General features: G+C 36.4%; 1 protein-coding gene across 1 annotated transcript in view; it reads right to left on the bottom strand.

Moving 5' to 3' along the window:
* Positions 1-15,227, bottom strand: part of satb1 (SATB homeobox 1) — a 99,684-nt gene extending 84,457 nt beyond the window's left edge. The window contains exon 1 of the mRNA XM_012964164.2: positions 14,973-15,227. The gene's annotated coding sequence lies outside the window, so the exon portion shown is untranslated. The remainder of the gene's footprint in view (positions 1-14,972) is intronic.
* Between the last annotated feature and the right edge of the window lie 612 nt (positions 15,228-15,839).

Below are 15,839 nucleotides of genomic sequence, written 5' to 3' on the forward strand. Positions count from 1 at the left end.
CATGAGACTTTGAGGTTTTGGAAAACTAAGAAAGAAATTATTATTTTATTGTGTTTACAACTGATGCAATATATTTTTGTTCGAATTTAAATTTGCAAATAGGGCTTGGAATTGGTTTAGGAGTCATTAATTCATGTAGGATTGGGTATTTGGCCAAAAATTATCTATTGGGTGCATCCCTAAAAATGTACACTATTTTAAGTAGAGCATGCTTTCCCTTTACTTTGTACTTATAACATGTCTTCACATTATTTTGCCAAAAAAAAACATAATTCAGTGACTTGTTTCCCTTAGTTTATATGTATGGGAACTATCATGCATGTAAAAATATCATAACCTCTGAAAATATATACTGTACCATCCATAGACTCCATATTGTCATGAAATAGGAGAAAGCTTTCATGGTTTTATAGCTACTGTAGGTGAGGATATATTTTGTGTAAAGCTAAATAGAATCCCCTATCTTTCATTAAACATTATACCCTGCGGTGCATCTATGTCAATAATCCATCTCTTCTGCAACTGCTTTCCACCTGTTTTTGGAGAATACCAACTACGCTTTATATTTAAAATGTACCTGCATACAGTGCTCTTGTTCTCATACCGTGCATACGTGAAATGTTAATGGCAGAGTAATTATGATTTCTGAGAAGTATAATTCCCCTTTTTAGCTTGCAGTTTAGCAATGCAAGTATAAAACTATGCAATGTTTTCATAGTCTGGTATCTGCATGCCTCTGAAATAGAAGGCCTTGCTGTTTGGAATAATAACAATCTTTTAACTAGGAAGAGACAGGTTTTGTAGATTTCACCACAAGTAAATATTAAAATGCAGACAAAGCCATTATTTAGTGGTGTAAAGAATATGTGTATGTTTGCACTAACCCACAAAATAGTGTTTATTTCAGGAAACTGTTAAGCTTACACCTAGAGACAGCTCGCATGCAGTAAATAGTAGCTGTGTCATATAAAGCAGCTTCTTTTATTAAAGGTTTTGTGGCTGGTATGATCTAGGCTATGATCTTTCCTTCACCCATGTGTTTAAAATAATTATAGAAGAAGGTTAGCCAGCACTCCAGGTACTGCTCTGCTGCCATATGTAACATTTATAGGATTTATAGGGTTTTTTCCCCTTTTATTATTATTTAAGATTGCTCTGTCATTCATGTTTTGTTAAAATCCCATGATCAGAAATATTTCTGTTGTTGGTTAATATTGAAAGCTGGATTTTGATCAAGGTTGTCCATTGGAAAGCCTGTTGACCCAAATTATTTGTATGACCCATAGATTGCTCGTTGGCTCCTAAGAAACCTTAGTACCAAATCATCAATTTAATAAAATCTGATCAGGAACATACTGTTAGATAATCTAGCTGCAAACACATATGCTAGTATTTGTTTTCATGGTGGGGAGAATTCTTTTAATAACATGGAAAAATCTATGATTTTTGTTCTTTTTATTGACACAAACTAGTGGACAAGTGGAAATTTCCAGTCCTGCTCACAGCGACCTGCCGACAGGTATGTACTGGGTATCATATTTCATATTGCATACCATAGCTATCTTCTTGTCTTGTTGCTACATTTAACTTTACAAAAGTTAAAACTGACTGCCTTTTACAGTCCTTCCTATGGCTTTTCCACAAAGGCTACAGTATAGCAATAGATTTTTTAGTGCAGATCAGTTTCTATTAAAGACAATGGTAACTGCAGTGAATGTATTAATCAGGATAAAATATTACTGAAAAATATTTGGCATCTGCATATTAAGCTCATAATGGTGTATATCATTAACTATTCCCATTACTAAAACGCAGCTATTTGCATTGTCACCGAAGTGTGTCACATGGGCAGTGCTACCACGGGGGGTTCTAATCCGCAATAAATGGTTCACCAGTAGCCAGAGGGGAGACAGCTGGAGCCTGAAGGAGTTATTCTTGGCTATAACATTCTGAATGATTTATATCTAAAAGGGAAGTATGACACAGACTTAGGTTTGAGGCTAGTGTGTTCCTTTATAGTTTATAAAGAAGGTTCAAAGGCAGGAGAACCATTGTCTAGATGAGACTGTTTGTATTCAAGTGTTCCAGTCTTCTTCAGGTTTGTGCAAAGGCCTTGGAATGTTTGCATTAGGGAAACTTGTAAGGAATTAATTCCTATCTGGACAGTGGTCTTACATTTTCATATATTTGGGATCTTCCAATGAAGGAATGATCTGCACCTCCAATAAGTTATGCTGCATTTTTTATTGCAACCTTTCAGTTAACTTTCAGCATACTATAGAGACCTTCTGAGTAAAGTCTGAGTTATTAGAATTTCTATTCTATTTGTTTTTTTTGTGGTCACTAATTCAAATTAAAAATAAAATTAACTTTATTTTTATGTAGTCTGTCATTGATCTTCCAATGTGACTTCTGCACGGTTGCCTGGTAGCTAGGGTTATAAATAACAGTTGCAGTTCTAAAAACTGCAAACAAAAGACGTAAATTATTTCAAAGCACAAAAATAAATTTAGATTAATGTTTAGTTTAAAATTCTGCTGTCTACATAATGCTAATGTTTAAGGTAAGGTATCAGGGAATATATCAGCCCTAATCTGGGGTGCAGAACTTTACCAAACCCCACACAAGTGCTTATGATTTTATAGAACCATTTAAATATGGAATCAAAAGTGAAATGAGTCAATGTTTATAGTAATCATCATGGCAATTAAACTAATAAGGATGTTAAATACCTTATACCTTGGCAATAGCAATACAAGTAGGAGGTCTACCAGATCATGCATTTAAATTAGATGTATGTGAAATTCTGTATAATGTTCTATACATGTCTATGCTCAAGGTATTGCAATTACTTCCATATACAATATTTCCCTCATAAAAATCTTGGCAAAAAATATTTTTTCTTTTTTTAAACCTTACCTTGCAGTAAAAATCCTGTGCGTGCACTGGGTTTATTTGTTTTCTTTTAGGGCTGCTAAGGTGTTTAGCAGTTTATAAAAGAATAGGCAGAAAATATGAAGTTTTACAAATACATACGCCCTTCAGCTGTCAGAATCAGCTATCACTAACATTGTTTTGCACCCATTACTGCAAACAATAGCACTGAGTGCAATGCAGATCTGTTCCACGGAGGCATGGGCAGAACATGCAAGAGGATATACCACCTGAAACAAATTCTGCCATTTTCACTGCAGCTGCCTTTTTGCTTACCTCCGGTATGAAATAAATTGCTTTGTTAGCTCTTTTTTTTTTCCAGTTGAATAGCTTGCTAGTTTGCCCTAACCATATTTATAGCAGTGACGTTGGGGCTTTAAATGGACATTATGAATTTACGGCACAATGCATACTTGTATGGTTTTGTGGTTACTTCCATGTTTTAAAGGTTCTTTAATTCTACCATTTTCTTTAATAATATGACCATTACAGTCTGTGAATGTGCTTTTATGCTTATAAACCTGTGTGGCAGCCCACTCGTGAATAAACTGGTCAATAAGATTTCCTCTGCAGTATGTTCTATATAAGTATACATCCTACTTATTAACAGTACATCAGTGCCTGTTTTAGTTAATCAGATCCAAGGGTGATTAAGATGTGCAATAACAGGGATATGCATTAAAAAAGAACTCCATTTTGTATTCAATTAACTTGACACTATTCTGTTTGCTTTTACTGTTTCTTGTGACACATGTAACCCACCCTTGGCATATCAGAAAGCAATGATTTTTTTTTTATTTTTAATACTCCTATAGACACAAGGACAAGAGAGTGTAATTGCATAATTAGTAATCACAATTTTCTTGGGCTGTTAAATGATGCATTTCATTTTTAAAAATATAATGAAGAGAATACCTGAAGCTTTTGCTCTGAAAGCTGTTTGCTTCATGTTAAATGCACAAAGGGCAAGAAAGCAGTCTAACAGTTTAGTCTGTGTTTAACAGACTAAACAACAATTAATTTTATGGTAGAAGTGATTGTTTGAAAAGGCAAATAATGAGGTTCTACAATAAAAGTGTTTCTTTGAAAAATACAAATAGCAACAAAACTGATCAGAGATGAGGAATATGGTAGACACTTTACATATATTGTATTATTCTGATTTTGATATTGATGTAAAATATTTGTTAAAGAAAGAAAAAAAAAAAAAGAAAAAACAGACTCACTTTATTTAATATTTATCTGTTATTTAGCCTTCCCTAATTGTATTTTATTTTTTTCACAAAAGAAACTCACAAGAGCATTTTAGCATTTATAGATTTTATTTAGTCCTACTTAATGTGTCTGAATTTTGTGGTTTACAATGTCTTTTCCAGATTTTTATAAAACACTGTCTTTTGATAGCTGCTCATTCATTTATATTGACTTATATTCACAAAAGCCATTTCCTTTGTTGCAAAATAAAAACAAGCATTAAAATAAATCAATGCAGCGAGTTTATAAGTTATCAAAATGAGCAGAAAAAAAAAGTCTCTTCTCAAATTTCTCAAGAATTTATTTTAAAAGGATTTGTACTAATAAATTAGTTTTTTTTGGGAGTTATAAAGAACTGTATAGAGAATTTATGCTTTTACTCCTAAAAATTGCCAATGAAAGAGACACAAAGTCAGCACTGTTGGTCCTGTATATAAGACCACAGAATCAAGACAAGAAAGAAGCAAAACACTGTGCATGTTCATAGCAGCTTTTTTGTGGAACACAGGATGCTAAAGCTGATGGTGTCAGATTAAGTAAGGGATGAGAACGGAGCAGATTTGGCCACATTATGTGAATGACAGGTGTTAACTTCAGTAATTGTGTTGTTTTGCTTTTAAACAAATATTTAAAGGGTAACATGCACCAAATTGTAGCAAAATCTATTTTAAAAAAGATTTATTGTATTTTCTTATCATTTTAAATATAAATAGTTATTTTATTAGTGTGCTTCTTCGACCCAAATTCTTTTCTTACCGAAAACAACACAACCATGCAGGTTGCCAGTTAAAAATTGCAAATAGCTGACTCATGCTGGAATGTGCCTTTAGACCAGGTGAACTTTATAAGTGACTCACATTATGAATATGTTGTTTGCAGCTGCAAAAAAATGTATTTTTTTTAGACAAATTTATGAACTACACTGCAGTTTGATGTCATTTTTTCCAACAGTGACTTGAAAATTGGTGCCCCCAACAGTTTTTCAAAGTGCAAATCTCAAGGTCCTATGATATGTACTAAGTGGCAACCAGGCTGGGGATTTTAGCTAAGCAACACTGGCAATGAGAAATCTAAGGCCTGTGCTGGGTACATGTGAAAGAAGTTTAGCTAAGTCTACACTAGCTAAGGGTCCCAATGATTTATATATACATTGGCCTGAGGGGGGCGATTTCTTAGCTCTAAGGCTGTCACACTAGTGCGCAGTCACTGAAAGGAATCTGCTTATCACTGTGCACAGGGTGCAGATTTCAGTCATAAAATGCACAAATATAGTATTTTCTGCCCATTTTTTAAATCAGGATTGGTTGAGTAGGACAAACTGTATTTTCAGTCTTTTTTAAAAATGTAAAATAAAACAAATTGCTCATAAAAGTATAATGTCAATAGAACATTTTTCAGATAAAACAGCAAGTGTACCAGAGGATTTTTACATTTCCTGTTACAGGGAGTTGGTCAAAAACATTAGCCTGAAAAACACCATGTGTGCCATAGCTGGCATGTTGTAGCTGTATTTCATTCAGCTGTGATTGCCTATGGCGCTCCCAACGACTTGAATAGTATACGCTCAGAAGTACATGTGTGCAGGGTCGGACTGGGGGGTGCAGGGCCCACCGGGGCTCCTGCTGTTGCGCCCCCCTTGCAGGGTCCCCCACACAACATCCTCCCCCGAGTGTGCGGTTGGGCATGGGGGACCGCCGGGGCCCACTAGAGCCGGGGCCTACTGGGATTTTTCCCAGTGTCTCGGTGGCCCAGTCCGACCCTGCATGTGTGAGTGCTTTTCAGACTGAAAATGCTTACCACCGCAATTTCTTGGCAAATAAGCACTCACATCTGCACTTCAGCACATAACATATCTCATTCAAGTCAAAGAGAATGGCAGGAGGCAGGTTGCAATGCACACCATGTGCCTACATACATGACTGTTACTGCTTAATAAAAAAAACAATACCTTTACATGTATTAAGTCCCCCATGGACTCGCATTTGTGTTAAAGAAGATCTAAACCCAAAAATTAGTTTTTACATACACTTTCTATTTTAGCTGTTTCCAAGATACATGTATTTGCAGTTTAGACTTCTAATACTGGCCTTTTGGCCCAACAGAGAATCTGCAGGATTAACTAAAGTAAATGAACAATTAGGGTCACTCACACTCTGGGCCTTCAAACAAAGCTGTTAAACTGAAACCTCCTAATGGTTTGGAGGGGGATGATTGCTGAAAGCAGCATAACATCTGACACCTGATCTGGAAACTGGCACTTATACTGTAATGTCACCCACTGTGACCTATAGCACTTATATTTGCCTATTTGTGTCTGTTAGTTACCCTCCCATATAGATTGTAAGCTCTACGGGGCAGGGACCTCCTTCATCTTGTGTTTCTGACTCTTATTGCAACTGTACCTTGTATTTATTTGTATTTATTGTTGTACTTTGTATTTATCCATTATCTTTAACCCCCCTGTCTGTATTAATGAATTCTACTGTACAGCGCTGCGTACATAAGTAGCGCTTTATAAATAAAGATATATATACATACATACATACATAACATATTCTGATAAATTGACACAAAACAATAAATGCTCTAATAAATGTGTCAATTCTTTAAACATACAGGAACATTTGTTGACAGTCAGGAAAGTGTTAATAGCTCAGAAACTGCTGGGAATCCCTCTAGAAACTCATGTTATTTTTAGTAAATCTGCCTCAAATTGTTTACCAAGATATCAGGATGCTTTGACCCTGTGAGTCCAACACAACGGTTGTGCATCATGCTATACTTGTCTCTGGGGCTCTAGGCAGAAAGCAAGGCAAATACCTGAAGGAATTCTATGTTTAAAATGCATTCCTATTTATATATATAAAGGCGAGCCATCAGCACTTACAGGTACAAAACAAAGCCTTGTATTCACCACTAGTGATCAGCCTTAAAGAAAATGTTTATTTATTGCTAAAGGTGGCTGCTAGGTTTTGTTTATTGGAACTAACTGGTCATTTTAATCGTCAAGTCCTCTTAGGGAAAATAGTGGCAATCACAACTACTATTTAAATGAGAAATATGCACTTTATAAGGGACACACTGGTCAGGAATACTCACACTTCCATACAATTCCCACCTGAGCTAGCATCAATTATAAGCAACACATTTCCCATTTAAATGAAAGTGAAATGACTTGGCCATTTTTATTACTACAGTTTCTCAGAGAGAGAGAGAGCATTGCTGATTAAAATGTCCAGGGTGCCATCCAGCCTTCATTATTTTGCTCCTCCCTCGCCCCAATAATGTAGGCAGGTATGGCAGAGTTGATATTATGTAAGATGTGGAAAGGTGTAGAAAGAATGTGTAAAAACATAGAATATTTTCCCAAAATGCACCTTGTCACCATGTAGTTGCTCCTTGTGTTTCAGAAGAAAGAGCTTAGCCTCCACTGCATTTATAGTAAGCAGCACACTGGCAGTCCCTGGCAAAATGCCATCATTGAATGCATGCAAGACAGAAGAATGGGAAATGCAAGATACTAGGAAGCCCAAACTTACCCCTTGCTGGTATCAATTAAAGGCTTCCCTTTTGTCTGTCAGCGCTGTTGTCTGCAAATTGCTCACGATTTTTAAATTCAGCACATGGCACAGATGACAAGATGCAAGGACTAGGAGAAATTATTTGTGTCTGAAGTTCTAAGAGCATTGGCCCTTTGTGGCTCTTAATGCTCCTGCATTTCTGCCTAGTCCTTTATTAAAAAAAACTCTGATTGTACAGTTTTATACAAGGTACTGGGTCTGATATTGATGGTTGGCAATAGCAATCAGCAATAATTTTTTTAACAGTTTATTACAAACTGGACCGAACCAAAGACCAGATTGCACTTGTGCAATTAAGCACCTATGTTCATAAATCAGCTCCATTGTGCTTATTGCTCCTAGTCTGCCAAAATGGTTGCCTAAGTGCTTTATTTTTCTGCATAAATTCAACCCATAAGTATGTCTGTGTGTTCCATATACAAATCCATTAAGAAATAGAGCAGTTTCTCCCTGGAGGAAACTCCATCGCACTGTAGTGTCTATCACTGTTGGTCTCATGGAATAAAAAAATATTAGATATACCATACAAACATTAGAAAAAAAGTAAGATTCTCATTGCAAAGGACTTAAGTGCTGCATAAAGAGTTAATCTCTAAAGAGTATTATGTGCAATCTCTAAAGCTTATGCAGTTGAAAACCTTGTTTTGTTATATGTTGGTCAACTACAAGCTATCATGGTATCAGTAGAAGATATGTAACAATAAGTGATGTAACAGAATATGTACAGAAGTGCAACTGCTTTACATGAAACTGCACATAGCTTACACAAGTGTCAAAGGGTTACATTTATTTTTATCTATATTTTTTTCATTTTACATTGAAGTTTTATTACAAGTTGCATACTATGGGCCATCAAAAGATTGTCACAAAATGTGGAATATTACAAAATTCTTTAAATTTAATACAGTGGGCACACATAAACAGAAACCATTCTGGCTGATATCATCTTTACTACAAAACCTTACTGTTTGATTGGACAGAGAACTGGACTATAGATCTCCTACATTAGTACTGGGGAACAAACCTAAAAATAATTCAATGTATGGCATGTTTTCTGTCTTTCTTTTCTGTGACTTCCCTTAAATGAATATTGTTAAACTGGCTGACTTGGCATAATTTGCATTGTCCCAGATCATACACAGTCATTTGACCTGAACCATTACAAGTGCAAGTAGAGACCACACTACATTGTCTGAAGTACATTCTTTATCATAGTGTTTGAAATAGATACATAACCACTATTTGGATCAGCTGTAGAAGCCATGCACATATATTGTTTGTAGAATAATAAAGTCACCTGCAGAAATATATCCTTTATAAAGAAAATATGCTACATGTTAAAAAAAGACCTTTCATTCTATTCTACGTGAAAATAGGCAGGTATAGCTCCAAACAGTCCTTCCCTATATAAATACACAGAATAAATGAAAATGTGTCAGCTAAGATATTGTACCTTGACATCAAGACAACAGCACAATCTACTGATCATAAGTGACAGAGCTATTACGATTTCTATCCATGCTAAATACCCCATCAGGGGCAAACTATATGGCAGGTTTCCATTTGTATATATACAGATATGATAATCTTCTCTATACATAGTTAAACATGCCTGTGCATGGGAAAATAAGTATACATATATATTCCATTTTAATTAGGCACTGTAGGATCTGTGGCATGCAGCGGCTAAGAACCTCAATATTTACATATTTATTATAAAAGCCCTGTTTTAAATTTGGCTCATTAACATGAAATGTAGGGACTCTAAACTAATTACTGATCATAAATTTACATTTTAGCTATAAGAGCTTCGTTATTCTTTGGAATAATGTAATTTGAAACTTATTCATTACAATCAATGTTTTTAAGGGTAAAAAAATATTCTACAAAGTATTCAATTAATTTGGTTTCAATAATATGAAGTATTTTCCAGTGAACTTTGGAAAAATTATCCAAAGCAGGGAAATATATACACGTGTGAGTGTATTGATGGGTCTGTATAGGTATGTGTATTTATGCTCTCGGGAATCCTTTGTAGGGGTGAACTTGATGGAATTTTACCCAAATTAACTATGTAACCTTGTTTTTTGCAAATTAATTAAACAGGTAACTTATATACTGTACATTGATGCAGTAATATGCATATGATATTGACTATGTCTGTGAATGTAAATAGTAAAGAAGAAGGACAGTTAAAATCACTGTGGGGTTCCAAATGTTAGGCACCCCCAGTGGTTAAGATTGCTTACCTGATAGCCCAGGGTGGTGCTCCTATTAGCAGAAAATCACACCAGCCCGGGGTACATGCAGTTGAGTGATCCTCCTTCCTTCATTTTGCTGCAGTCCTGGGGCCCACGCATGCACAGTAGAGTCAAAAAGCCGACTTTTTTGTCAGAGTACCACTTTTCACTCCACAGTGCATGTGTATCTGGTACAAAGAATTCAAATGGAAGAGGATCAGTTGCCTGCATGTAACCCGGGCCGTTTTTTTTTTTTTTTTTTTTTTTTGAAAGGGCAACAGGCCAGGGTATCAGGTAAGTGAATACAATCACTGGGAGGTGCCTAACATTTTTGACACCCCCCAGTGATTTGACCTTTCTTTCTCCTTTAAAGTGAGGAAGAGACTACTGTAGGCTAAATAAGTGTGCCTGCTTTCATCACTCACATTGAATAAGAGCTCAAGTATGTGAATATAGCCCCCAGTGCATTGCTGAATAGGGTTTCTAAGTGACTACTTGGGTGTTTTTCAAGTCCATAAGTCTAACTAATCTGCATGTTTCTTTTTTATAAACACTTATGAAACCACAGAGCATAATTTTTGTGATCTTTACATTTGTTGTTTCAACCTACATTCTTTAGAATTGTTTTTCTTTGAGCAGAACCCTTGCTGATTTATGTCTTTTCAACATTCAGCAATGCGTTACCAATTACAAAGCCAAAAATCTGCGGAGGGAAGAATTGTCTGCTAAGCACAAACTGACTTCTAGAACTGAAATGCCACACAACACCTTTTTACAAAGTCTACCTCACTTTATTTAAAAATCATGAATTGATAAAATAATAATTTCTCTTTTTTTGAACATTAGAAAAATTAGAAGAAAAATAGCATAAACATTAAGTGAATTTGCTGCAAAATGTCTGATAAGTTAAACAGAGGGGGTAAAATGACACTATACACAGATGAGCAATGCACTGCGTTGGGACATGGAAATGGTTAAGTGACAGCTGCTTTACAGGACAATATGCCCTGCTATGTATCAGCACACAAATAACTACATTCCATTTAACTGCCCATGCACTACTAGTGCAGTTTTGTATACAAAGAACTATTATTTAATACATACTTGTATCAGTAGGACAATTTAGGAATGACATTGTGCTAGAAATAACTTAAGTAGGCTTTCAACACCCTTTAGCTCAACTACTTGGGGTTTATTTTAAAAACAACAACAATTTCTGTTTGACATAACAGAGAATTTTCCAACCATTTTCTCCCAAACACTAACAATATGAAAACTCAGCATATCTGTATTCAAAACCAAATTTAGAACACCTATAGATTAAAAACATGAATGCATTTAAAATGTAAAAAGCCATAAAACTATTTTTCTGTCTGTCTTATTAATCACACACATCAAAAATGTATGTTATAAACCACAATGATTACACTTTTTACAGCTTGTTTAACTAAGGGCTGTTTAGTTTGCCTTGAATGTGACTGCTATCCCTTGTAAAGTGGTATTACTTTTATAAACAAGCTACAGTCCAACCTGTGCTGGTATTTAAACCCTTTTATATGAAACACATGCCAATGCTCTTTTGTGCCCTAAACATCTTTAGCATGAACTAGAGTGTCAGCAACAAAGTGATGTGAAATATACACATGACTATTAACATTTTCCAGGGGCCGTTAAACAGACCTTAGATATGAATGCAGGATCATAAAGAGAAACCGTAAGAGGTAAACAGTACGTCAGCCAAATGGAAATGTGATCATCACGCAAAAGACTATCAAAGACATTTACAGCAAAAGATACATGCAAGACAAGGTGACTCCATTTAATAATGAAGACTTGCTAGTTGATACCGATAACCAATTTCACTTTACTTCATGTATAATGAAAGATTACTAAAAATGCCCCATAAGCTCAGTGAGCCTCAAATTGCCTTGCTGGAATGCACTGGTGGCATCAGAGTTGTGCTCTCTAATGTGAATGTTAGCTGGTTAGCTAGATAACTACTTCCTTAACAGATCAGTACAGACTTAACATTTCTCAACTGCTGTTACTGAAAGTGATCAGACTATTCATTATTTAATTTCCTGGTAAAGATGCGCCCACATACTGTACATTTATTAGGCCATGCAGCTTATGATAAACTACACTGGAAATGTAAGGACTTCCTTAATCAACTCTAAGAAAATAATTGACTAAAAGTGACCGACTGAATCATCTTTAGTTGTTATAAGGAAGGACCATAGATACACAGTGTTTAAGTACAGGTATGGGACATGTTACTCACAATGCTCGGAACCTGAGGTTTTCCATATAAGGGTTTTTTACATGATTTGGATCTCATTTAAACACTAATTAACCCCAATATGATTAATTATATCTTAGTTGGGATCAAGTGCAAGGTACTGTTTTATTATTACAGAGAAAAAGGACATAATTTTTTAAAAAATGTGGGTTAATTGCTTAAAAATGGACTCAATGGGAGATGGCCTTCCCATAATTCTGAGCTTTCTGGATAACTGGTTTCTGGATAACGGATGCCATACCTGTATCCCTACCAAACTTGCTGGAATTTGTTTGAAAAATCAGTATGCCATTTGAACATATAAGCTGAATAAATATCTAATAAATATGAATAAATACACATTTCATCTATAGACTTATAATGAGAATTCCAAATATATTTATACACTGGAAGCATGCAGAGAGATCTCAACAAATGAATACTAGGATAATTGATTTACTGCAAGAGTGACAACAGCTACAATGAACATAAAAAGATCAAAATAAAAGTTTTGGAAACCATGGATAACTCTAGATTAAGCTATCTTTCCCTCTGTTTTAAACTATGGTGTCACGCCATTAAACTGTAATATTGATTAACCCTACAGAGATAATGCCTAATTAAACAATTATTCAGGCTACACACCCATCTTAACCAAATTCATTCCCATGGCGTACGGCTGTTAGAGATTCTTTGTTTAATTATGAATTTATATCCATAGTCAATGCTGTCTGCCTAATTTACATGACATTAAGCCATCCTTGCTTTATTTTCCATACAGCAAGCCTTGTAGTCAAACACAATCAGTTACGTTAACTATTCAAGCGCTGGGTGTCTGGAACAGGCAGAATGCATCTCTGGCACTCGTATGTGAAGCTTTATAAAGGGACACAACTCATATTTACATTTTTCACATATTTTGGTAAAGTGCCTAATCAATAATACCCTTACTGTTGTTTAAAGTAGTGTAAAGGTCCTGCAAGCTTGCAAAGGAGTGTCCTAGCCATTCTTACTATAACCAGGAGTTTATGAACTTGCATGATGGTGCCACAAGAAAATACTACTGTCAAATATATGTAAACCATCTGAAGGATAATTCACGGTTTTAATGTTACAGACCACAGACCTTGAGAGATCATCATGAAACAAATGAGATCAATACTCTGGCAGTGCTATACCCAAAGAGGTCAGTACCAGCCCCTCACAATGCAACTGTTACTGACCCTAACTAAAGAGATAAGCACCCTTGCAGCAACTCTGTCTATGTGTATATATAGCAAGCACCCACCCAGGTGATCTGAAACAAAGAGCTGAATTAACAGAGCCCCCCTTTACACGACTCTGGGTATGAAATACATATAATTTGCTTGAATAGAAATGTTTATACAAATTGTGTCGCTACTAACTTGTATCACCTGAGAACTGTTAAAGGAGCCAAAGACCAAGCAGTAAAGAAAGTAATTATTTGTATTATATTTTAAAGCCCAAATGATGGGGAAAGGGGTATTTATATCCAGTGCTACCCCCAGGTACAAGTCTGTCATGCTTCATTCTCTGCAGAGCACAAATCTATTGCATGTTATATGAAAACATTCGGTATATTCCTTGCATCATTTAAATAAGGTGCTATAACAATTGTCTGGTAACATTAAATGTGGCAGATTACGTTCCATGTGCTAGTGATGATGCTGCTGTTGAACTTCAAAACCAGTTACAACTCACTAACACAGTCACTAAAGAGACCCTCGCAGCTATAGCACACTGAGATGCTGTGTTTAAGAAGTTAACAGCTATGGTGGCTTAAATCAAAACAGGGTCCTGGATTTAAAGAACTTTAGCCCCCCTGCTGTAGTCAGTGGAAATATTTCAGGTGGATAAAGCAGGCATGGAATAAACAGTGAAAATGAGGATACCTTGCAACTCTGACACACACTGGCTTAGTGGCCAGCCCAGTCTGGGCTCAGTGGGTTACAAAGTGTGTGCAGTGGTTTGCTCAGCCAGGAATCACCACACATCATGGAGAGATTGTGTGGTATATACAGCAGCAACAAGTGCCTGGGCCACAGGGCAAGACTTACTCTTTGCTATTGTCACATGTACTGTAAATTGAGTGGTTTCCTCTCTCTCTCTCTCTCTCTCTCTTTATAAATATATATATATATAAACCTAGAGATTGAAGAATTGAGACTATTGCAAAGCAGTACACTGTACAGGTTTAATCTGACACTAATATATAGTGTCATACCGTGTGATTGTGGTACTGTGTAATGCTCCTGATATGATTCAATCATATATACATTAGTATAAAGTACAGGTTCATTCTCACAGTCATATATACTGTTATACGATGTGATTGTGGTACTGTGCGAGGATGCCTCCGTGGTTCAGTTATATACACAGTAGTACAGTATAAAGGTTTAATTTCACATTCATATACACATTTATACAGCGGGATTGTGGTACTGTGTGAGGGTTCAGTTATATAGACAGTAGTTCAGGTTCAATGTCAGTCATATATAATATTATACAGTAAACTTGTGGTTCTCTGTTAGGACCCCTTATGATTCAATCATATATCAATATTTAGTGCAGAGTGTACAGGCTTATTCTTATATACTATAATAAGGTATAATTGCTATACTGTGTAAGGCTCCCTCTGCCTGTAGTTCTTGGGTTCTACTGTACCTTTGGGCACCACCACTCGCTTCTTTCTCCTTAACTTCACTTTCTCTCTTCTTTCTCCATCAAAAATGTCTCCCCCGCATAAACTGGAAATGATAAGACAAGGGAGAGCCGTGTCCCTCGTGCTGCACTTTCTCAGTGACTGTGGCAGGAGTTTCCTGGAAAGAAGCTGTTCCTAGTGAAGGAGTCAGACACAGCGAAAGGCTGATGCTTATCTCCCTCTCTCTCTGTCAGCCTTCACTTTGCCTTATGTCGCCTCCGCGGGCGGCTGAAAGTGGTGGCTGAGTGTGTGATGTTGATATATACATAGATATCTGTTATGTGAAAAATGAGAGGTGTCAGCCTGCTCGCACCTCTCTCACTGCACCGCCCATGTACCTCCCAGTCTCATGCTCTCTGCCTGTGCCTGACACACACACACAACACGCCAGGGACAGACCGGCTGCTGTCACTTTACTCCTCACACCGACACCTGCACCTGCACCAACACCCCCGCCCCCTGCTCTACTTCACGGCATTGAAGTTGGTTTCTTATTCGGCCAGTTTTTTATCCGTGCCTTGAAGTTGGTTTCTTTTTCAGCCACTGAATAAGTAACTGCTGTTTTAAAGAATTCAGTGACCTTGGGCCACTGGATGAATACAATGCGGGGCATCCCTGCCTATATATATATATATATATATATATATATATATAGGCAGGGATGCCCCGCATTGTATTCATCCAGTTCTAGACTGGCCCAAAATGGGTCTAGGCAGGAAGTGGCATCTTGCAATTCAGCTTTCTGAATAAATGGCAGGGGTGCTAAAAGGCTTAAATTACTCTGGCCCACTGATTTAAACCTATATTTACAGGCAGGGATATCCTGCACT

The sequence above is a fragment of the Xenopus tropicalis genome, chromosome 6, assembly GCF_000004195.4.
Source record: "Xenopus tropicalis strain Nigerian chromosome 6, UCB_Xtro_10.0, whole genome shotgun sequence".
Taxonomy (NCBI): domain Eukaryota; kingdom Metazoa; phylum Chordata; class Amphibia; order Anura; family Pipidae; genus Xenopus; species Xenopus tropicalis.